This window comes from Chroicocephalus ridibundus, chromosome 3 (genome assembly GCF_963924245.1).
Source record: "Chroicocephalus ridibundus chromosome 3, bChrRid1.1, whole genome shotgun sequence".
Taxonomy (NCBI): domain Eukaryota; kingdom Metazoa; phylum Chordata; class Aves; order Charadriiformes; family Laridae; genus Chroicocephalus; species Chroicocephalus ridibundus.
The window spans coordinates 44810525-44835262 of NC_086286.1; the positions used below are offsets into that span (position 1 = coordinate 44810525).

The 24738-nt window shown below is 38.2% G+C and overlaps 1 protein-coding gene across 3 annotated transcripts in view; it reads right to left on the minus strand.

Moving 5' to 3' along the window:
* Positions 1-24738, minus strand: part of CHRM3 (cholinergic receptor muscarinic 3) — a 285137-nt gene that overhangs the window by 188999 nt on the left and 71400 nt on the right. For all 3 annotated transcript variants that reach the window (XM_063331019.1, XM_063331015.1, XM_063331018.1), the window contains exon 2: positions 8251-8363. The gene's annotated coding sequence lies outside the window, so the exon portion shown is untranslated. The remainder of the gene's footprint in view (positions 1-8250; positions 8364-24738) is intronic.

Below are 24738 nucleotides of genomic sequence, written 5' to 3' on the forward strand. Positions count from 1 at the left end.
GAATTGCCTTCTGGAGTTGCCTCCCTCTCTCCATTGAAAACAGTGAGACACCAGATGAATCCTACCTTTATTGTAAAAATCTGTGTAATAAGAGATGCACACTAATGGATTCAGAACACAGATAAAGCATGCAATTAAAAAAAAAATTAGTATAGGTTTTATTTTAAAGGAAAGAAATTAACTTTCCAAGTTTGCTCATCTCTCACAAGAGGATGATCCTCTTTTTTTTTTCTCCCAAACAACTTCTTTTTTAAAGTGTCTTGATTACTTAAACTTTTTATATATGTGCATGTCTATATACTTATATATACACACTACACAAAAAAAAAAGACATCAGTTAATGATATACCAAAAATTAACACTGAGCTATTACAGCATATGTTGCTGCTTAGAATAATGTCTCACTAAGCCAGCGGTACCAATTATTCAAAATCAGTATTCTAATGAATTTAAACTATTATTTCTTAATATTGGCATGGCAAAGAACTACTTTTGATAACAATTCTATTCATTGCAGCATTTAAGCAAATAATTTAGCAGAAAAATTAAAATTTGCCAAGAGAAATACATACCCATAGAAATTTATAGCACAAATAAGTTGCTACAAACCCCTGTAAATGCACTCAACTCACATAGAACACAGTAAAAAGACAACGTAAAGCCGCAGAAAACAGTATAACACAGAGGGAAATAAAATGAGAGGAAAGCTGATAAGAGGAAGTGTTACATAGTTTTATGAAAAGCAGACATAAAACTTAAGAGAGAAGGATATTAAAGTTGCTTCTGTCAAAAGCAACTCCACGAAAGACGCTCCTTAAAGTTTAGAGGATTTTATGCTGGTTTACTCCAACTTTCTTAATTCCCTGCTAAAGACGGGTATCCAATAGCATTTCAGTGTAACCAGAGAACCTGAAAAGATGAACGTTACCCACAAATAGTAGTTATTCTATCAGAACGTATGGCTGATCTACTTGTAAAAATCTGCACAGATCTAGTTTTCTAGCAACAGCTCTGATTCAGTGAGATAGTTCTCTCCAAGCTAAGAAATCGCCAGTATTTAGATGCTTTTATTGACAACAGTAAAGGGGAAAAAAAAGGTCTTATTTAAATTTCTGAAAAAATTTCTGAATAAATTTACTCAGATTTAATATAAAGCTCATCTAAAAGCAATGAATGCAGAACTAAACTGTGGATGCCTGCTGTAACAGGCATTAACAAAATTAAACCTATGAATTTTATTCTTCCCCTTCTCAAGCACTTCATTAGTCCTTTCAAAAGCCTGGATTTTGTTTCCCTGAGCTAAGAAATGTAAATTGCTTTTCAGAAGCTATGTCTTTTCTACCAGTTTCCCCTTTTCCCCATTTCTTCTATTACTGATGCTGGCTAAGAGAATAATCAAAGTTAGAGGAGATATAGATAATGTATGCGTTTGATGAGTTGGAAGTCACAGAACTGCAGTGACTCTTACCTGTTTTTCTACGTTGTGCTTTGCGAAGCTACTTTTTGAATGAGTCTTAAAATGATTATGCTTAATTTGGGCACATGGACTTATAACAGTCCTTTGCTGTTAGGTAAATTATATGATAACACTGGTATGTTGAAAATAATTAAAAATAAAATGAAAAACAAATCCATACCTCATTGTAAAAGTAAATTTTGGTGTCCTGTATTGTTCAGCAGTTTCATCAGTGACCTGCTGGTTACCAAAGATGTCCCATTGGCAAATACACAACTGACAGTAAATGCGGAAGACTGCTGATATGGCTGATGGCAGAGCCTGTAGCTGGAATGACCTTTATACGCTTCAGGTTTGGGCCGACAGACACCTTATGACGTTCCCCAGGTGCCAAGGTGGGTTTGTGGCACAGAATAACCCCCGGTGTGAGTAGGGACCAGGAGTGGAAGGGGATGGGCAGCCACCCCCCCCAAGGGCAAAAGCCACGACTGCCCACATCTGGGTGGGCGAGGATCCCGCCTGGAGTGGGAGAAGACCTCCCAAGGGCCTTACAGCCAACACACCCCTAGGTTTTATAAATATTTATGAGTATTCTAATTGTTTAGACAATTGGGGGGGGGAAGCAATTAACTCTTTTTAAAACTGCTTTTTCTATAAAAAAAACCCCATTATTTACTCTGATTATCAAAGGTCTGCTTTCCTCTCCCACAGTTGGGGCCACATAGCTTTTAAATATATCAATATTATCTTGTTTATTTCAGAGTTGTGCTCATATGAAAATCCAGTTCCAACACATATATTTATGTAACATAAGCCTCCAAAAGCTCCAAAATAATAAGCATTCAGAAAGGAACTCTGCCTGCTTACTATGAAAGAATAAAGAAAAAAAATACTGATTGCTCTAAGCAGCATACTTTTTTTTTTCCAGAAGTCCCTATTGAATAGTTTCTGTGAGAAACTCCGGGAGTTATCAAACTCAAGGCTTCTCAGGGATATGGGAAGCCATTTGATTTCAGCAGTCAATATCCACCAAACAGGAGAGGGAAATATTTAGTTTTTCTTAAAAAGAACCAAAGTTCCATTTTCTAGGCACATTTTTTGTATGCTTAATCCGAGGTAACTTTAAAGTCCTAAATTTTCATAGTAAGCATTTAGCATATTTTCTCAAGCTACTATCCAGAATTAAAACTGTGTAATTAATTACATTGTAAACCAGGCTGCTGTGCAGGTCAGAAGGGTAGGCAGGCAGGAGAGGCAACGCCACACATGGTGATGCCAGGTACCTACGCCTGACCGCCCAGAGAAACATGAAAGGAGAACACATAAGCCCTGGGCAAGCAGATTATTCTGGTGCTTACAGAGGCTGAAGTAACGAAAACTCTGAGATAAACGATCAAATCATAGCAACTGTTGGGTCCTATGTCATATAGGAGAGCTTCCCCAAATTCATTTGTCGCCACCAACCAAGAGGAACCCAAGAGAGGTGGTGAGGATGCAACGGCTGGCATCTCCTGGCCTTCAGACTTGCACACAAGTGATGCTGGCCAGATCACCCGGACACGTATTTCAGTGCTGTGAGCATGCCAGTGTGAGAACACAAATGGGTAAAATCAACTCAACTACGGATTATTTAAAAAAAAGCCACCTCTCCCTTCAAAAAGATCTCTCACTGAGTTAGTTGCACTGATTTCCTGCAGCTCAACAAGGTCTGGCTTTGAGGGGAGGAGCCGGTGCTGCTAGGGCGCCAAAGGCAGCCGATCACCAATACGGCCCTCCTAGATCTCACACCATTTAAACCCTTCCAGCTTTGCAGGATCCTCCTCTATCAAACCGATAACGGGTTGGATAGTTCCGTACTGCATCTTGATTCTCCATTGGAAACTTTACCTTCATAGCAGGAGAATAAATAAAACCAAACAGATCTGAAGCACTCACAGTATATTCTTACATCACTAATTGTTAATGAGAAAAAAACCTTCTAAGAACAAAAACAAATAATGAGTTTACTAGTATTTGCATGTGGCTTTTGTTACCGTAATAAAACTGGCAAGCCCTTAGTCTTTTGTAGAAAATGTCTGCTATTGCTTTTTTGTGGTAGCACAGTAGAAAGGATAAAAATTAAATATTAATTCATGGAATATATTTTCAAGGAAGTTCGCTGGTGCTTTAAACCCAGCACTTTCTTTAAGAACCTGGTGCAGTTAAAAGAGTATAGAACTGAAACACAGCAGTAATGTTACCACAGAGCCTCTTCTCAATCCGAGCATCTTTACTCATTATTGTTTTTTTTAAATGCAAAAAGCTCACAAAAGTAGTTAGTTAGCACAAATAATTTATGAATTCAGAAGAAAACTATACACAAATTCAAACCTATAGAAAGTGACAATATTCTGCTGTCTCCACTCAGATAAAGAAATTGCTTGCAGAAGTTCATTTAAAGCCAAATCTTATCAAACCCACATTAGGACACTCTTTAAAAGGAAATAAAATGATGCACCAATCCATTGACTAGCGCACCCATCGGGACATGCTGATAAAGAATCATTAGTCAAAATTCCCTACTAATAGAAAATCATTAGTAAACAAGCACATCAGCACCAATGCCTCTTAGGTTACTGAGCCTTCTTTTAACCAATACCTAGTTTTGAGGCTAGTTTCTCTGTAGCTTTTGAAGCTTCCGTGGCATAATTTATTCAAGGCTTTTGACATAGTGTAGTCCTTTTGGATCACAGTATCAGCTTGAAAATGAAGTATACAGAAGTGTGTGGAAATGGAAGTAAAAGGGAAAAGCAGAGTTCTTACTTTATTTGAATGTACCAAGGCAGCATTAAAAACCTATCTTAAATTCACCCAAACCAGAAATTTTCAAGACAAAGTGATTCCTTTGTTTCTGTTTATTAGCTGCAGACACCTCAGGATATCTCAGGATATACCTCAGCAGCATTGTGATTACTTCCAATGGATTACTTCCGTAATATATGCTTCATTTTGATTCTCTCAAGTGTATCTGCTATACCCTTTATTCTGGTGTCCAAACGAAACAACCTGTGATGTGTTCGGACAGCCAGTATAGCAGGTGGACACGCGATGGACACAGATTCACTGAATACATCTGTGAGAACTCTGGCAGAGCAACAGTCTAAGAAAAATCAGTGGCAGTCTAGGGAACCCTGAATTTCCACAATAAGGAGAAAGCAATGGAAAGAACAAAAATTGATTGGTTTGAATACTTATTAATGAGGATTTACAGTTAAAATGCAGCACTTCAGTTACAATGCCATCAGTGAACTGTGCTGAGCCATTAGCACAGAGAAGCTGAAATGAGCTCAGAAGCAGAAACATCCAAAACACAACCTTCCCATTATTTAGTGTTGGTATAGGAGGTTTCGGTATATGGTTTTCGACAGATTGTTTTGAGTTGAGAAATTGAGATCCAGGGCTAGACTTTCTCCATGTTTTCTTCCTGTTGTCTTTTTTTTTTTTTTTAAAGTCAGGGAATAGGACTGTAACACGGCCTAACAGTTGATGATATTGTCCCCACAAGTTCCCACAATGTGCCCCCACCCCTGGAGACATTCAAGGCCAGGCTGGATGAGGCTCTGAGCAACCTGATCTAGTTAAAAATGTCCCTGCTTACTGCAGGGGGGTTGGACTAGATGACCTTTAAAGGTCCCTTCCAACCCAACACATTCTATGATTCTATGAAGTGGTTGTCTGTACTACATAACACAAAAAATACAGCTGGTAAGTACTAGGACTTTGGGATACCTGCTACCTTTTTTTTATTGAGCTTCCTGGACTTATTTTCAGTGTACCTTCCAAGTAAGTTAATGCAATTACATACTAAAAATTCCTTCATTATTCTTATAACTTAACGTAAGGTCTGTACAACTTACCTTGTTTGTAGATGTCCTGACCTCTAATGTTTTATATATACTCTTTTCAGTTATCATAAGTAACTCCTAAACAGCACCTGGCTTCTGCCCCTTATTGCATCTTTCTCATCCTGTGCTGACTTTGAATATTCAGTATCTTTAAAAGAATCCATCAATATTAAAATACCATATGAAGTTTCCCAAATAGGAGACAGTTAAGATTTCCCACTTTTTATTGTTGTTGTTGTTTACTTTTGTTTGTTTGTTTTTATCTCAGTGGAGTTGACTGCTTCCCAGCCACAAAAAACTGCCAAAGTTAACATCAGCTCGTCCAATGCAGAATGAAGATACAGAAGACACTCAATAACTACAGGCTGATGTACAACTTTGCATTTCCAGTACTCCTTCCATTTTCCTTTCATGTAAGTTCTTCTCATATCCCAACATCTCCTCTAAAAGCCCAACGTATCATCTTAACATATCTTTCTATAGTAAGTTTCCCTGGTCTAGCTAATGGAGTGTAGGACTTGAGAACAAACTGGAACTATTATCATTATCATTTTTATTTTACAGATCCAAAATGTATGTTACCATTTTGAGTATTGTTTCTTCTCTTGTAGGGTTTGAATTTGGCAAGTGGGGATTATTTAGCCTCCAGATATCATTCTGCAAGCTACCGTAGTAAGGGCAGAAAATACTCTAGGTTCCACATCACGTGTGGTGATGTTCAGTTTACCTACTGATGTCCAACTTAGCTTTAATCTGGTTAGGAAGAAGCGGTGGGGTAACTCACTGGCCTTTTGAGAGCCTACATGAGTCTTGAGTGGATACAATAGTGAGGGGGGCATGAAGATGCCCCCTCACACAGACATCCTCTTTGCTTGAAGAGTTTGACTGCAAAGGGGAACAATTCTGACAAATAGGACTGCCAAAGCAAGCAGTGGTTTTTTTTTTTTTAATTAGCACGGCAATGCAAAACTGCATTTATTAAACAATTTAATAATTTGGCCCCAAAGGACACACTGTGGACTGGATTCTGTTCTGAGGCTGGTAGACACAGAGCATAATTGCAGTAAAATGTGGTATAGCAGACCTCTGGAAAAGGTGACAAAATCCTTCAGTGCTTACACATACGGGACAGACATCCTTTTCTGTTTAAAGAAGTTAGTTCTTCCACCAGACCTGTCACAAAGCCCTGATTTCATCAGGAATCAGTGCACATTCAGGATGCAAAAACAGGCTCAGAAATGTATGGCACATTGCTGATAAGGAAGAGGAGAAAAGAAAAGGTCAAGTCTTTGAAGCAAATCAGCTAATTCGGCAAATAAAAAGCCTGGTTAGGGAACAATGCAGAACTCAATGAATACCCGGGGAACTGCCTTGCAGAATCAACAGGTGCTAGATAACCTATCAAACAATATCTTTTTTTCCTTTTTTTTTTCCTCAATAATTTGGCAGCAGAAACAAGTGAGTTGCTGTTTTCTTTGCTATTTATCTGTCTCCCTGGTTTCAGAGTTGTACGGTTAGTACCTGGGAGACGTATCATTTGAAACGCAAAACCAGCTCAAATTGGTAACAGAGGGGCAAGTAGAAGACATCCTCCAAAGGATGAAAAAGATGTGCTATATGTCTGTCCATTTCACTGGGCAAATACCTACTTCGACCAAAAATAACAGTAACCAGTTTTTCTGGTAAATACGTCTATCCATTTATATGGGCTATTTAAACACATCTTTCCATTATCAAGTGCAAACACACCTCTGGAAACTCTGTTGCCTCTGTCTTAGTTCATTACAGTACTTAAGCATATTGTAAGAACGGCTTTGACTAGTGCCATTAATTTGACTCTTCTTTTCAATGCTTGCATCTGCTTTTCTCACTACTTCTGCGTACCTCTAAGGACTCTGGAATCCGGAACAGGAATAAAAACGGAAAGATACCTTTCATGCTGGCATATCATATCTTTTCTAATTTGAACCCTAGACAAAAACTTAAGGTAATAGACATTTGCAGACAGATTTTAACGATGGCTAGGCAACTATTCCAGAAAATGCAGCAGCGTTCACAAATAAAATTCAGCCATAAAAACCATGTCAAAATCCTGAAAAAGGAGAAGAACAAGACAGTGAGGATTTTAACCTCAAATGCTTAACCTGATATTTGGACAGGAGACTGGGCTGCTATTTCTGGTGTGTTAAAGAGCAGTCAGTGGAACATTTGGATGCCCAAATTTGGTTTGTCAATGCGTTTAGCCAAATGAACAACTAGTGCTTTGGATCTCATTATTGCATGTCTGGACACTGTAAATCAGAAGTGATAGCTCAGTTATACTATGAGAAGCCTTGCTTTTAATATTATTGTTTATACAATACTTAACATTGCTCACGGATACTATAATCAGATTAACTGTAGGCACAAGACATAGAAGCAGTATAAAAATAAAACCAAAAACTCTTCTTTCTAAATATTTTCTCCAATTTACTTTTTTCCCCTGTTTTGAGTTATATTTGTAACACAGTTACAGTTATTTTGTTATTAAATACATTGTGGCATGTGTGATACCAAAAAGAACATTTTGCTGGAATCTAATTTGACGTAAGATACTTCACGTGGAGGTGAAGATGCTGTCAAGCTGAAGGGAAAGATCATATTTCAAGCTGTGTATCAGGATCTTTGCACAGCTCCAAAATCATCCAAAAGACAGAGGAAAAAAAAAAGTATGGTAATTTTTTGAAGTTAAGTCTTTAAAACATCCTCAAGTAGCTTAAGAGCTGTTTTTTATATAGTCCATAAATTGACAACCGTAAGCTACACCATATGAAAACAATGAAAATGATATCCAATGCAGATCTCTGCAAAATTTTAGTTCCTTCTCTGAAGTCGAGTATTTAATAGGTACATACAGGAACAAAACTTACCATGGACAAGGAAGAGGAGAAGTATATATCATGTTTCAGATGACTGTAAATCATCCAACAGGTAGCCCATTATACCATACGCTGATGAAAGCTTTTGCCATAACCATCAAGATCTTAAAAAAAGCAAAAACAAAACATACAAAAGATAATCAGACATTGAAACAGTGATACTTAGATAGATACTTAATTTGCAGTTCTTTCACAGTTTTTTTGGCTTTCAGCTGACTTTTCAAGATGCGGACCTTTTATTCATTGTTGTTTTATGCATCAGCGTTTTACTCAAAACTACATTTTCAAGTGATATTTTATTTTCATTTTTGTTTCTTTTATGCAGGACATCACCATGAGCTTTCCACCAAAGCATAAAATCCACACACTAAAATTAACTACAAAGGCACATGACGGGGAAGATGTGAGCGGGCAGCCAGGCAGACGCGTCGGCAGGCGGCTGACAATGCCAACACCTCTAACACAAGGTAGGCTGCTTAATTTGGGTTAGGAGCGCTCGCAGAACAAGGAACACTGTCCTGGTTTCAGCTGGGACAGAATTCATTTTTGTTCTAGTGGCTGCTGTGTTTCGGACTTGGTATGAGAGGGATGCTGATAACACTTTTTTTTTTTTAGTCGTTGCTAAGTAATGCTTACATTCGTCAAGGACTTTTTCAGCTTCCCATAGAAGCTGAGAGTGAGCATAGACAGAACAAGCTGGCCCAAGGAATATTCCACACCACAGACGTCATGCTCAGGATCTAAATGAAGGTTGGCCGAGGGGCAGATATCCACAATCACTGCTTGAGACAGGCTGGGCAACTGAGCATCAGGTGGTGAGAGCGACTTGTGTTGTATCATTTTATTTTGTATATTCTTTTGCCATTATTTTCCTTTTCCATTACTGTTCTGTGAAACTGTCTTTACCTCAACCCACAAAGTGTTTTTTTTCTTTCCCCCTCCTTTTCTCCCACTTCTCCTTACCCTACTTGGAGGTGGCGGGGAGTGAGCAAGTGGCTGCATGGTCCTAGTTGCTGGCTGGGATTAAACCACAACAAACATCCATCATCCCATCGACAGCAATGTATTGCTACTACCTCCTTGTTTCTATTTCACTAAACGTGAAGGCCAGAATCATACAAAGCTCATTTGAGGGTCCGATCTCAAAGTTGCATTTTTAAACACATCCAATGGGTAGAAAGGCAAGAGGGAGTCCAGGCCAAGTGGTCATGTAGCACTGAGGTAAAAGCCGACAGAGTTTCACTGAATGACACATAACGTCACCAATTTTCATCAATGTCATTTTCTCCCAATAAATCCTCAGTACAGATTCTTGAAAAAAAATTTTTTACGGAACCATTCTTTCATGGTTCCTCCAGATTCGCAGACAGTGCAGCCACTTAAACTAAAACACTGGCTCAAACTGAAAATTTGACAAATTTGGGTTTGTTCGGGTTTTTTGGGGGGGTTGGGGTTTTTTTCTGCTATTTGTTTTTTGAGGCTTTTTTGCTCAAAGCAAAAAAGGATGGGAGAGTCCTACCACTCTTGAAGCATCCCATTTCAATAGTTTCAGATTTAAACATTTCCTCTCAAAAGAGGCTTTTTATTTCAGTTACATTTAATGTCAAATCTTAGATTAAAAGAAAGTCAAGACTGAAGTGAAAGTGTGATCCCAGAACGGTGGTTCCTCTTTCATTGAAGTGCGGGGTTCCAAAACATGCTTTTCATCAGATATAGAATAGGATTTCAAAGATCTCTCTGAAGTGGTTTTTACATTTTCCATAGAAACATACTCATCTCAAAAGCTAGGGAATTGATTTACTTTAATGAGAAAAGTTTAGGTAAAATGAATATCATTTTCTGAACATTTCCCACAGAATATTTTTGTCAGCATCAATCACACATTTCTTCTGTCAGCTTGTGCTGAAATTCTACATCTAAATTCTGTTTAATAGCTTAAGGGCAGCTACATGACCCTTCCAAACATTTAACCTTTCTGGTCTCCCTTTCTCTTCTAAAAACCCATTAGAAATGCTGAATTACAGGCTCAGACAAGTGATACGTAAATTTATGAAAACTGGATGGGTAGAAAGTGTCATCACACAAATCTACTATAACCAACTCTTATCCAGATTCATTTTACAAGGGAAATAAATTCTTAATTGTCCTAATTTTATCATGGTGGAGACCTGCATGAAAGGCAAACAAATATGCTTAGGAAAAGGCATTCTACTCACATACAATAGTTTTTGATGTGCGTGTTCTTCTAAGTACTTTTCTGTACTCATTTTCTAATGCAGTTTCAAAGGACAAAAATACCTGTTTTCAAGGATAGTCAGGCTTTGTTCAGACAATCAGGAACTTTAAGCAGATCCTACACCAGGCTACTTATTGCTGCTGCTTCTCGCATCCCTACTGTCTTCTCAGCACAAGGGAACACGAGTGAGAAATTGGCCCAACTCAAAAAGAACTTGCAAAAAACTTATTATTTTTTTTTAAAGGCAGGTCTGTTTTCCCCACTCAGTTCAACGCTTGGCTACAAAACCCACAATGCTCATGTAATGGATGAGGGAGCGCAGGGGTAGGCACAGAGAGGAGAAGATAAACCTGCCACTGCTACTACTGAAATGCACATCAAACTGCATCCTTACTTTGAGAAATAGTTTATCAGTGAAGACAGTATTTATATTAACACGTTAGTATTTTAACACAGTATTGCAAGTTCACAGCTTTGCTATGTCAATATATTATGCAGTACAAACTTCTAACATTTAAGGCTTTCTAAAGACAAAATTAAATTCAAATAAAACAAGAAAAATGTGGAACAGATTTGATATGGTTATTTGGGGTCTTTTACAGGATATTCTCTTTTTTTTCCCCCCTCAAAGTCTGCAAGAAAAAATATCTTTATGATAAGCTCTCCCCATAACTTAAAGTGATCTATTTGTTATTTTATTCAAATTACTTTCTTTTAATCATTTGCAGCTCTCCACTTACGAAAGGGCATCAGCCTGGCCCTGCCAAAACAGTGTGGTGGGTAATCAGATAATTAGTTTTCCTCCTACATTACTCCTTGAACAGGTTTAGACTTTATTGAACTACTTCCTTCCAGGTTAATACAAGATCAAGAAAAAAAACACACAGCCCAAAAAAAACCCCAAACAATAACAACAAAACTAGAAAAACACTTTAAGGTTTGAGTTTGTTTGTTTTTTTTTAAAAAACACTGGGAAGAGACAATTTTCCACTCTCCTAGCTCTTTCCTTTAAAAGATACAAAATTAATGTGAGAACTCCAAAAGTCTTCTTTATATGAGCACACATTCCCCTTTCCACTAAAGCAGTACCTTCCCCAAAATTTTCACAAACTTCACGTATTCTTCTTTGCAGTGTGAGAAGCTGCAGAACGCAGAAAGCCATCGATGCGCACAGATAACTGCTGTAGTCACGTTATAACTTCTGAATAACTACACCTTTGTTTAAATAATTGCGCTGTCATAACAAGTAAACGCACTCTATTTTTTATGTCAATGGCCTAGTTATGATCAATCGCAGTACGATCAACCACGGTGTCTCAAATGCAAGAGAATTGACTTACTGCTGTGAGGTGCAAATTTACTAAAACATTTTAACAGAAGCCCCTGACCACCATTCAATCACAGGACTGAGTGCTTTATCTTGCAGGACTAGATTCCCAAGCTGCTGTTAAGGATGCTTTAGCAACCTACGTTGATTGCTAAAAGCTGGAAATGGCGTTTGCATATTCTGCTGACCACCTTCATACTTCAAGACGACATCTGCAGAGCCAAAACAATACGAGTTTTGGTCTTCCTGTGGTATTTTCACTGCCCAGAAAATTAAAAACCATAAAAAGACTTGCCTTTTTCAAATACTTTAGGAATATGGAAGAAAAATAAACCTTGCAAGGATTACCATGGTTATACTTTTTTTTTTTGAGTACACACAAAGCCAAATAAGGTAGTATTCACAATATAGAGGCCTTTTAAGGTAGCTACGAAATATTAGTGAAAGTTACAAAACAGCTGAGAACGCAAGCATCTAAAGATATACTCATTGTAGCCAGAGTCTTGATCTGTTCCCAGCACTTAAGTGGAGCAGGTAGACAGTAAAAGTTTATTTGTGACTTGACTGCTGGACACAAAACACCTGGCTGAAATTACAGTCGCACATACAACCCCATGAAAAACAGCGGTCCCTCTGCATCAGCATTATACAGGGACAACACATCCCTGCATCCAGCCCCTACAAGGTCAGCAGTTCCCCAGCGCAGGTACAGGCACTGGCACCGGTAACCACCTCCAGCAGGAAGGGGGCAGCCTGCTCCGAAAGCAGAGGTTCTAAGCTCAGTAGAATACAAGAAGACTCAGACGGTCTCCAAGGATAAAGTAAAAATTTTATCCTGGATTCACTTCTCAGAAATGAGAAGACAGCTGTAGACTGTGCGTATGTGTCTCTGCCACCTCCACAAAAGCCCTTCTAAAAAAAGGGCAATTTCGTGAGCGTCCTATGCAGCTATGTAAGTATCCAGATGCAACATGAATTAGCAATTGATTTCATTAGTTAGAAAAGTTGCTTTGAAGGAAGTGAGTAGTATTGACACAAGGAGTTTGCAAGCATTGTTCTCTGTTGAAGCCTAAGCTGTCATTTCAATACAGGGTTTTTTTCCTAACAAGCAACCTGCACTGAAGACTAATTAGAAGCCACAGGTACTTTGCGTGTATTTCGCCAGCAGTGAAAGGCTAATCTCAAATAGCTAACTGCAAATGGCTCGTCTTGTACCAATACAACCCCCGAGTCACTCGCACACCCTTTACGGGCAGGTTATCGGAGCCTGTCCCAGTGCTGCTCACCTGTAGGGCATTCGTGCAGTGCCTGCCCCGGCTACTCCCCACGCATCCCTCTGCGCCAAAATACATATTTAGTATTGGATACGTAGTTAGTTGTTGGATACACTAATTTTCACTCATCGAAGCGTTATCACAGAGGAGAACATCGTGTGTACTTGTACCTCTAATTCTAAGTATAATTATTGACCCTCTTCCTGTCTTTTTTTTTTTTTTTTAAATTAGTCAAACCCATGGTTACTACCTGGTATAATGTCACAGAAAACACAAAAACCCAACAGTGCTGCCAGCTACACGCTGTGCAAACCAGGACGGGCACGCTGTGTAAATGCGCATGCAAGCGCTAAAGAGCTTTGATGATAAAACACACAATACACAGTTTGTTTTAAATCAGTGACTGTATTCAAACTGATTGCTATTTATACAGTTTTCTTTATTTAAATCATACCCCTCATTAGATCCAGTTATGCTAAGATTCGCATCAACCACATGCTAAATGCCAATTGATTATTATAACACACTGAAAAATAACAATATATTGTTTACAGCAGGAAGAGAAACTGGATGCACATGACCCCTTATAATGAAAAGAACCCTGGATCATATCCAAATGACCAAACATTTTGGCCCCTGGCAACTGCTGTAACTGTTGTTTTAATCAAACTTTGTTTAATGTTATGAATATGCAATATTTAAAATCTGTGGAGTAGCATATTATTGCTTGAAACTCTCAAGTTTGTTTTAACAGTGAGATCTTATAAGCACAATGTCTAATGAGTACTGATAAAGTGCTTTTTAGTCCTTATACGAACTCTACGAGCCACTGACCTATTTTCAATGCGTAACTGATTCAGTTCACACAACAACAACAAAAAAATCCACTACTCAGAGACCAAAGAATACAATTTTCTATTAAAATGCTATTTTCCAAAAAGAAAAAAATGTCCAAAAATATAAGTGTAATGATGCTGCATTCAGAGCACAGTTAATTAAAAGTGCATCTGGCAGCATGCATTGTTTAAAAAAAAAAAAAGAAATCTGAATTTTCACAAAGAATTGGCTGATAATAACTTTTCAAACAATAGATTTTCAATCTCAGGAAGGAAGAACTATTTACCTGTGATCTCAAAACAATGAATACTGCTTGTAGTAGAGCAAGTAAAACTGTGAAACATAATTTACCCTTCTCTTGCACCTTTCCTCATTCAGTGTTTGCAATGAATTTAAGGTTATTGGCCTTAACACTTCAATGCTGATGTATATAAAATTATTTATTATTTTATTGTAATTCATTTTAAAATAAAAATTCCAATAATGAATTACCAATGAACAGTGTTAATTTAGTTTGAAATTTAGGTAAGACTCCACATAGTCACAAGTGGATCTGTTATCTCTGTTTAGTGTTTTTTAGAAGTATTTGTATGAACATTTTGCTCTTAATTTCCCATGCAAACCATGGTCTTCACTTAGGCTATTTGCTTCAGATCTGCATGAAGCCTCATAATGCTATGTCGATATTTGTCTGCATGTCTTTTAAGCTCTTTGTGGGGAAAAATACTCATTTTGCTGCTGTAAGGGGACAGAACAGAGGAATCGACGTGTCAGTTTGTATCAACAGGTTCTGAATTTCACTTACATGCATGGTAATAAACCATGCATTTAATATCATTCTGAGTATAATTTTTAAAAGCTGTGTAATGTTAAAAATACTTTCCTCCTAAATGAATCCATGAACTTCCCTTGTCACTCACTCTCTTCCATTAGCAGGACACCAGGCGAAGAAATAGGGCTAATGTATTTCCTGTGAGGGAGCTCTGTTCTGAGCAAACAGGTAATGAAAATGTGACGCTCGTTCTTCACTGCTGCGGTGCACATTCTTTCTATGAGCTAAGATGCTGCAGGTTTAACTTTCATGGCAGTGTACAGTCTCTAACAGATTCTTGACCAACGGACGTCAGGAACAACTGTGTCCCATCCCTGCCAAATAGCTATTTCTTCATTTTACGCTACAGGAATAGCTCTATTTCCACCTTGCAGAAAATGGGTGACCCACCAGAATATTTTTACCGTATCAGCAACAGAAAGGAGATGTCACATGCAAAAATGCTGCTTCTCAACACATTCAAATTCTCTGAACAGCCATTGACATTGCTTGGCAAAGCAAGTATTTCTATCTTCATATCCTATGAACCAAATAATATTTTGGGGAACTACAGAAGTTCCTGTCCAACCTGTTGTGCTATACAACAGTTAAAACCAAACTAAACTTTTTCTATACTGCTATTTCATCACCTTTTGCCTGTATGAGACATTAGTAAAGTAGGAGGGCAATTAATAAAGTCAGAATTGATGGTTTGAGCAGATATTCTACCATCTAGCAATAACAGTCCATTAAAAAAAAACAAAAAAACAAAAAAAAAAAAAACAAAAGAAAATTACTTTTTATCCAAGAAAGAATCCTTATCCAGGACTGACTGTGGATGGAGCCTGAGAGCAGAACACGGTTCTCTTGGTCAACTTACCCTCACACAGCAGCAACGCGGTTGTGCTTAGCATATGCCCTCAGAACTAATCCTTTAATGAACTAGTGTTAATTAACAATAAATCTCTAAATATGCCAGCCATATCATCACTTGTGGAAAAAATAAATAAAGCCTGAAATATCACCTCTATTATATTGTAATAAAACCTGCCTAGGAGAAATGAGATTGGAACAGCTTCATGGCACCTCCTCCTCAATGCATGTCAACACCAGCAATGTGGACTTGGGACTCAGAAGTGAGGGGACAGCAGACTGTTTTTACCCTCCTCAGAAGGGTCATTCATCCTCCTCTTAACTGGCATGTTGGGCGCCCAACTTGGTACAGCAAATACCCGCTATACACACTAACTGGGAGTACAAATATGAAAACAATCCTGGTTCCTTGGGAGCAAAGATAAAATCTAAGATGTGGGGGAAAGAAAGCAGCCATTTCAGAGTCCGTGGCTTACAGGATGAAGTCTCACTATATAAGGTAATTTAAGTAGTCAGTAACTGACCAGTATGCAGTGCACAGACTGATGTTAATCACGACCTTATAAATAAAACTGTTCAACTGTCTTTCCATTCGTGGCCTTCACATTAGTTCCATTAGTTCTCTTCACCCGACGACTTTTGACGTTACATGTTTGTCTAGCATTCATTAGTTGGGATTTCCTTATGGTCATATACTCAGTTGCTCTAAAGACTTCCTCTGGAGTGCTAGATCTTGTTCAATGATTTCTTCTACAGATGCAGGCGTGAAATGCTGACTAGTCCCCCCATCCCCAATCCCCCAAAACTACAATGAGAAGGAAAAAAAAAAAAAGTTGCACTTCAGAATGGAAAATAACTTATCTGCATCATCTAAACTGAAGAAAACTCAGTAGGGACAGTGGGAGACAGTGGATTATTGCAAAATTGAAAGATTTGAGGATTACTGGCAAGACAAACTTCCCTGGTACTTTTCTTTTAGAAACGCGCAGGATAGTCAAATATGTTCCCAAAACTTCCCATCCTGCTCTGCTGACTAACAATAAAACAGATACTGAGCGCTCAGCTCTTCTGTGCATTGGTGCTGCTTTTTGCTAAACCATACTACCGGCCAAAGCATGGCCAGAATTTATGCACTTACAATGGTACAGTCAAACACCAGCCAAAAACCCTCAGAGATCTTACAGTTAGATGTTCAAGCAAAACATCTGGGCACTTCTCAAAGGATGCAGCAGATAGCACTGGAGAAAAATTTGTTGAAAAGTATCAATATTGTACTTCAACTACCTACCTACTTGGATGAGTTACCGAACATTTGAAGTGTTGCTTTACCCTGAAGCTTGCCAGTGATGCTCTAAACAATTCACAGGCCACCTGTTTAGAGTGACAGGTTTGGGGAGAGGGAAGGTTAGAACCTCAAATCAGGGAATACAGGAACCAGGAAAATTATTCTTTGTCACCTGGGGAAGGGAGCCAGCTGGCCCATTTGTCAGAGCTTTTTCCTCCAAGGGACCAAAAAAAAAAATAATGGACATACCAGAGGCATAGTCGGCAAATTTTCTTCTCGTTGCTAGAAGAACTGTATTGGAAGTAGCACCCTCAAAGTAGGAGGAAAATCACAAGAGGTGGGAAGAAAGCAGAGTTAGAAAGTTTCATTACACTTATTTTTCTGTGAAAATACCGTATAGCATAATTGCTGAGGAACAAGTAATTTTGCTATAATGAAAAAGACGTACGAAGTTCAAAAGGCTTTGAGGTAACAGAGAATATCCATCAGTTCACAATATATGCAGCTCTTCAAATTGCTGAGCAAATTAGTTCAGCAGATGTCTTCCATTATTAAGGCATAAGTACATATTGTACAAACCCCAGATAGTCAAGTTATATTACTGATTTTTATACGGGTGATAAAACCCAATGTTTAAAAAACTATTTTTATTACTGTTTTAGCATAATTCTTATTGTAACTTAACCCCAGGCAATAAAAAAAGAGGAAAAAAAATCAGCCACCTATTCCCTCAAAATTAACATGGCTTCCCTGACCAAGATGTTGTTAGACAAATCTGAATATTCTTTTTCTACATTACTCTTGCTCTGTGTTATTACAGTGTCTAGGAAGATCCTTTTGGGGGGAAATAAGAAGAGACAGGCATTATTTTTTCTGCTAATAAGATACAAACAAATAAGATAAAGAATTCTGATACTACAAGGATGTACTGTACTTTGCCATGTGGTAGCTTTATTAGTAATAATTATGAGAATAAGTTACACACAAAAATCATTAAAGAGGGATTAAAGGCTTATGCTAAACCTATAAAAGCTAGGACCTAAAGGCTAACCTTCAGATATTAAAAAGGCTTCCAAAAGGCAAGTAAGAACATGCTGTATATGGGGGGATAATCACTTTATAAACTTTAGGTCGAGGTCTGAAGAACCATATCATTCTTGTTTTGTTTCATTAGAATAGGAATTAGAAATATAAATGGAAAGTGAAATCATAGTTTTCAGTCTCAATAGTCTTCAGTAGAACGCCTGCCTTTGAAACTCCTCTTTATACCGTACCTTTTCTGTAAATGAAACAGGTACAAGTGCTCATGCATAAGAGACAGCAATATTTGTACAGTCAAAATAAAACAACTCCTCAATCTCTCTTCTCAGCAGATTATAACTTTGCTAATTCAACCAATTGGGCTATAGGTTTCTATGGCAATGGACCTTTTCTGCTTTCAAAGACCCAGAAAGAATGTTTTAGTCATTTCAAACTTATACTTTGAGGAGACCCCAGAACACCCAGCCCAAATGCTGACTTTATTTCCTCACCTAGTAACCAGGCTTGAGGAGTTCAGCACGTGGCCCCACATGCTCAGAAACATCCCTGTGAGCACAGCAGCAGAGCCTCGCTCCTCCTGCTATAGACGGGCTGAAAGATTTCTACTTGCACTAAGGGGGTCAGGCAGTGTGCAAAGAAAACTGTTTTAACACCATGTTTGAATGGTAAACATCGCTACGTACTGTCACAAGTATTCCTCGATACTACCCTACTTCTCCCTCTGCCCTCTGAAATAGACAACTATTAAAGGAGAAGAGCATAAACATCCAATACTTGCTGTCACTTAACAATTAACTCATCAGAGAGGAGAATGATCTCAAGGCTGGCAAAGGCTTAAAAGACGTTACCATTTTTTTTATTTCAAAATCCCATAATAAAACAACTAGAATAATTCAATAGAACATCAAAAAAGAAAGACGCTTTCATTAAAACACAATACTCTTGTGTGATCACAACTTTATCCCTCTATCCTTTTTATTCATGATCATTATCTCAAACGACCCCACAGACCCATGTAACTTTATAACTGCGCTTTATACAAAATAACAGGATAATTGTGTTCTTAACAAATCCTACAAGAGTACAGAAGTGTGATCCTGTATTGGAAGTGGTATCAAAAGGGTATGGGAGGAAAAAAAAAAAAGTAGCTATGATTGTTTCAGCCTAGTGGAATACTAAAACTGTTTTATTTATTTAACAAATACAATCCATGTATTGGCTCTTGCCCCACCCCCCCCGCCTTAAATGAGACTACATGTAAAAAGGGATTTCTATTTTATTCGGGTATATTCTAGAGCACACGGTGTCCTGAAATTTACAACTGTTAAAAAACTCCAAAATTTCATTTGATATTTATTTTTTGCTTAAGAGACATCCTTTTCACGCAAAAGATACTTAATCATATTGTTTTATCAGTTATAAGCTTTTTTAAACTACTAGAGGGTTTCGAAAAACTAGTCTGAGTTTTGAACACACTCAAAACAGATTTGTGTGTTTGTTTCCAAAGAATAAGTTATAAAGGAAGATGGGGGGAGGGGGCATGTTTTTTATTTAGATTCTTTTTTTGTTATTTTTTTTCTCTTTAAGAAAGAGTCCTTGTTAAAAAAAAAAACCAAACAAACCAAAATCTGATAACTAAAAATGCCTTCTAAGTGTTTCATTTTCATTAGTATTTTGTTACCACTACTGTTTTTCTTAATAGAAAGATGATGTTCTTTCCAGACATTCTTCACAGAAAGCCTGTTGTATTTTGTGTCCACTCATTTTGCAATTTGCTTCAGAAGAAAGTCATGTAAGCTACAGGAAACAAAGATTTCAAATACTACGGCCTTCCATACAGCACATCGTAACGCAAAAATAAGACCATATAGAAGAAGGGCATCAAATTTAACCATATTCTCCACTGTAAATAATTATAAGGATACATCTGAAATTCCTACGAAACTTTTAGGTACTCACAGAACATTCATTGCTATGGTATCAAAATTCAAGTTCAGTAGCAAATTTCAGACATTCGAAATATCAAGCTCTCAACCAAAATACACAATGCCTAGCTGCAGAAAAATTACAGCATTAAGTTCAAATCTTCTGTTTTCTCCATCCAAAGCCTGTTGGCATAAACTGTAAATGTGATGAGACTAGAGACTAAAGAGGAAACGTAGATTACGTTACGGTAAAATAACTTTAAACATAGGCTTAATACATGAGCATGGCTTCACTAGACAGTTTTTTAGTTCTAAAATCTGCAATTCAAAATCAGCCAGATGAAAGTATATGAGAGGTAAATAGAGTAAGATGAATCCAAGTGATACAACTGCTGCCTCAGAAGGGATAATTTGGCTGTAACTACCAAAAAAATCCCAAGGAGTCTTCTACAGAAGGAAAACCCTAATTTGAGATGGTATATTTCTTATTTTCACCAATAACTGTATCGAACAACACACCAACTAATGCAGAGGAGCTGAAGACTGTGCATTCTTTTAGAAAGGAAAAAATTTGCTTTTAAAGCAAATCAGCCATGAATTAATGAAAACAATGAGATGCTCAACAATCCTGAACAATGCTGATGAGGAAGTACAAGCCAAAACCATAACAACCTTAAGGTTACCTCTGAGACTGGCTTCTACAGGTAAGATATCTCGTAAAGGAAGAAAAGAAAAAAAAAAACTAACTAAAAAACGGAGGGAAACATTGATTACCTATGTGGAGTTTAGTTTCAATATATTCCAATGAAATCAATAAAGATCAATACTATCTACACCTGTAACGGCAACAGTACGTGACAATTGTGACAAGGAGAGACGTGAAACACGCTGACTCTTCCCTCCAAGTAGAGATAACCAGCGATTCCTCAGACACTCTGGTGACACAGAGCTGTGTTTATATTTTAGATGCTGACCACAATAAGTCAACAAACGTTAATGACCATCTCTTTCCAGGCAAAACAAACCATTTTTGTAACAGATTTTGTTTCTCCCAAAGTTTCTAAAGGCAGTAATTGTAAATGTATGAGTTTAATCTCATCTTGTGGAATTTGTGCTGAAGTTCACTTTGTACATCCAGCCAAACTAAAGATTTTCCTGCCCAGTGACCTGAAAACATTTGATTCTCCCAAAGATGCTAACATCTTCCCTTAGAAACCAGAGCATAGACCACCGAAGCAAGACAGCTGAAGACTTCCAGATAAGAAATACAGGGTTATGCATTTTATTTCATATAACATATGAACTACATCATAAATTCCCCATAATACAGTTTTTTCTTCACAAGCACAGTTTATGCGTTGGTCGTTTGTTTGTTTTTCTTTCCTCTCATGCTTTTCCTTTCCTTAGCTCTTTGTCATGCTTGAAACAGTTTTTCTGGCTTTGTAAACGCATTGTCTTTCCAGAAACTTTTAGAAACGTAAGAGTACTGCGCTGCCTCAGAAAGGCATTCAGGGAGCTCAGACTGTCATTTGCAACAGTGGTCAAAAGCAAATGCCCAGGCAGAAACGTAAGTGATTCCCAAGCACACCCCACCTTTTTCCCAGCCTCCAGCCACTTGACAAAATGACTGAGCCACACGTGGTGGTGGCGGATCCTGTATATGCTCTTAAGTCCATCTCCTAAAATGCCTCTGGAGTTCTTTACAGTTTCCCCTCACTATCCCAAATAAGCTTACACCATCAGCAAACCTTGCCTCTCAGATGCTCTCTGATGAAATATATGTTCACCTGAATGAGCAGTTCTCGTGTCAGGCGAATCCATTTTTGTAACATCAGCTACAACTACATCACGATAACACAAAATGAAGGAACACCCTCTTTACAAGGGTTGGTTGGGTTCTTTCCACTTTTTAGTGAAAACTCTCCAAAATGGAATGCAGGGGTAAGTCGCCAGGTTGTGAGGTTTCTACAAGTTTCAGGATGAATAGGTAGTGGAAATAGACACTAGTAATGAAAGAATGCCTAGGAAAAAAGGGCAAGAAAAACTCAAGCCTTAATCTGTTTTGTCTCATAGCCATTCCACCTGCTAGCAACATGCACATTTACAGTTCTGGTCTAGCACCGTGCGTTCTGAATCCCAGCCACCCAGAGAGAGAAGACAGAAGGGGAGGGGGGAAAAAAACCCAAAACAAATGGGAAAACCAGATGTAGAACAGGGAGAGTTATCAGAACTGAAGACATTCCAGTGAGACTATGACATAGGATGCAAGGAGAGGCAGAAGGAACAATGTATTTTTGATAGGAAGATGCAGATGGCATAAGACAGAAAACAAATCCACAAGAAATAAAGCTTAATTATTTTCTTTGCTTATGGAATAAACTGTTTTAAATTCCAGATCTAATTGAACATTCCTATATTAGGGAAAAAAAGATGTTTTATACACTACTCTATAAAGCAGCCAAAGGTGACGGCAATATTTTAGTAATGGATGAATTTTGTGTGCAAGTATGTGAGAAAGGTACATAACAGAGCTTACAAAGCACATTTTTATTCTTCTGTAAAAAAACATGTCTCAAAGAGAAAAACCCATTGCAGTGAAAAAGGAAGAATGATCCATCTGTTGTTATTATTCTATGTACAGAGACTTTATTGGCTGGATATTAGATATTGAGAGAGGAGAAGATCTTTGTCTACACTGAGCTCTGCTCAAAACTACATCTACCCGGTGTCGGACAGACAATTTGGAGAACGCTCTTCATCTTATCCCATCACGGGCGTCCTGGCAGTCTCCATCAGCAAGTTAAACAAAGCATCCAGTGGCACGCCTGATGGTAGCAGACCTTGTCTATATGAGATCCTTTCCATACTAGATGATTTTCTCCTTCCCAGCAAGATCTGGAGGAGCTCTGTGTTTCCAGTGGAGACAGAAGGGCTCCAAGCAAATGTTGTGCAGGAGCACAGCAACACATGGGAATCGAGGAGTAAGACTGACTGGGGGTGTCAGATGGTAGAAACCCGCATTCATGTCTGGCAAGTTTCTTTCATCTCTTCTATCTTAATATTCCAAGGCTCTCAAAACATTTTAAAATAAGCAAGTTAACCTTTTTAAAATATGAAAATGACTACAATACAAAGAACATTATCTTCAAACTTGTAGCAACCCTATGGGACATGTCTTGTTTTTCATTGCTGGTAAGCCCTCAACTGACCTTTTCAAGACCTTGTGTACAACCTGTACAGTGGATCATTCTACAAGAAAGTAAGTACTACGTCATTGGCACAGCTCAGGAAAACGAAGTTAATTAGGCAGTTGTGTTGCTGCTTGCAGGACTGCCTCCCTCTTGGACCTACCCGTATGCTACTGAATACACAGCTTACTACAGCTGTATGTGCCCATAAACATGCAGAAATTGTTAGAGAAATGCAAACAAGTAAATGCCAAATTCCCAGCTGGTATTCTGTAGTCTAACTCTTAAATTCATGGAAAGCTCCCCGATTTCAAAAAAGCTGAAAACTCCTTAAGGTAAGGGACCTTAAAGATTAGCACCATGAAGGAAGGCAACAAAAAACGTAAGAATAGTTATTAAGGTGCAGAAAGCAACCATGTGGTGAGAGGGGAGAAGAATTACAAAGTGAAAGGCTGCGAGCAATATCTGATCAGATTTTATGTGTTCATCTCAACAGCTCTTTGAATTAAGGAAAGTAAAAACCAGTGCAAGCTTCAGGGTGGAGGGGAGAGGAGAAGGCTGCTGCTGAGCAGGTACTCTTGCACCAACTGGAAATTTCTCTATTCGATACAGAGACAGATTTCGTCACCTCGTCCCCTTGTTGGCAACTGTTCTGAACAAGATGCACAGCCGCTACCAGGGAAGACAGAAATGACTTAAAGCTCTCGAGATCAACAACTCAGTACTTGTATGGTATTTACAGGGGAATGCTGCCAAGACATTGACCTCCGACAAAGCCGAGAGTGTGTGAATCGGTGATGTTCAGCCTAATCCCCTCGTAAAATGTGATGGTGAGTCACCAGGCACAAATAGTTTCCTGCTCATTTTGCAAACAAGGAGGAGGCAGGAAAAGGCTGAATGAATGAATAAGTGGTTTGTATATTTCTTTTCTCTGAAATGCCGGCTCTGAAGAGGATACAGAGGGAAGTCAGGAGTGGTATGAGCACAGCAGTTGCTCATGGACATCACATGTAGAAAAGGGTAAAGGAAAGGGTCACAAAGAAAAGGAATAAAACTTACGACGCAGCTCAAGGCAGGAAGAATAATGCCCTCTTAAGAGAGACTTATTTTCAGACATATTTTCAGCTTAAGCATTGCTCATTATTCTTAAGCCTGAACGAGTAATGTCTGTCTGCTCTATTATAGAGCTTTTATGATCTTTCTTGCCTAAAAAGATAAGTACTCTCTAAAGTGTAGCTCTGCTGTGAGCACTGAAAAAACGTCTGTCTTCTTCAATTATTACAACTCTTCTGGGTTTCCAGTATTTAAATGACCCTGCATATCATAGAGGGCTTTATGAAGTTATGGCTGGACAGACAACTCCAGTTGTACAAACCCCATTTATCAACAATTTAAAAAATGTCATCTGTTTCCTAAAGGCAAAGAATCAATGAGATCTATAAAATCCTTTAAACTTCGATTTTAAGATGTGAAAAGGATCTACCAGGTATCCACGTATAAAGACACCTTCAACAACATGTGAGAAAGTGAGTATTTTAAAGGCTGATTTTTTCCCTATGAATAGTTAAAGGTGCCAGGTAGGGAGCTGTAGCTGTACAATTTTCTCTGAAATCTGCTAACATCTCACAAGTAACTGGCATATTTTTGAGTTCATTGCTTGGCTAGACATACCTAAATTAATT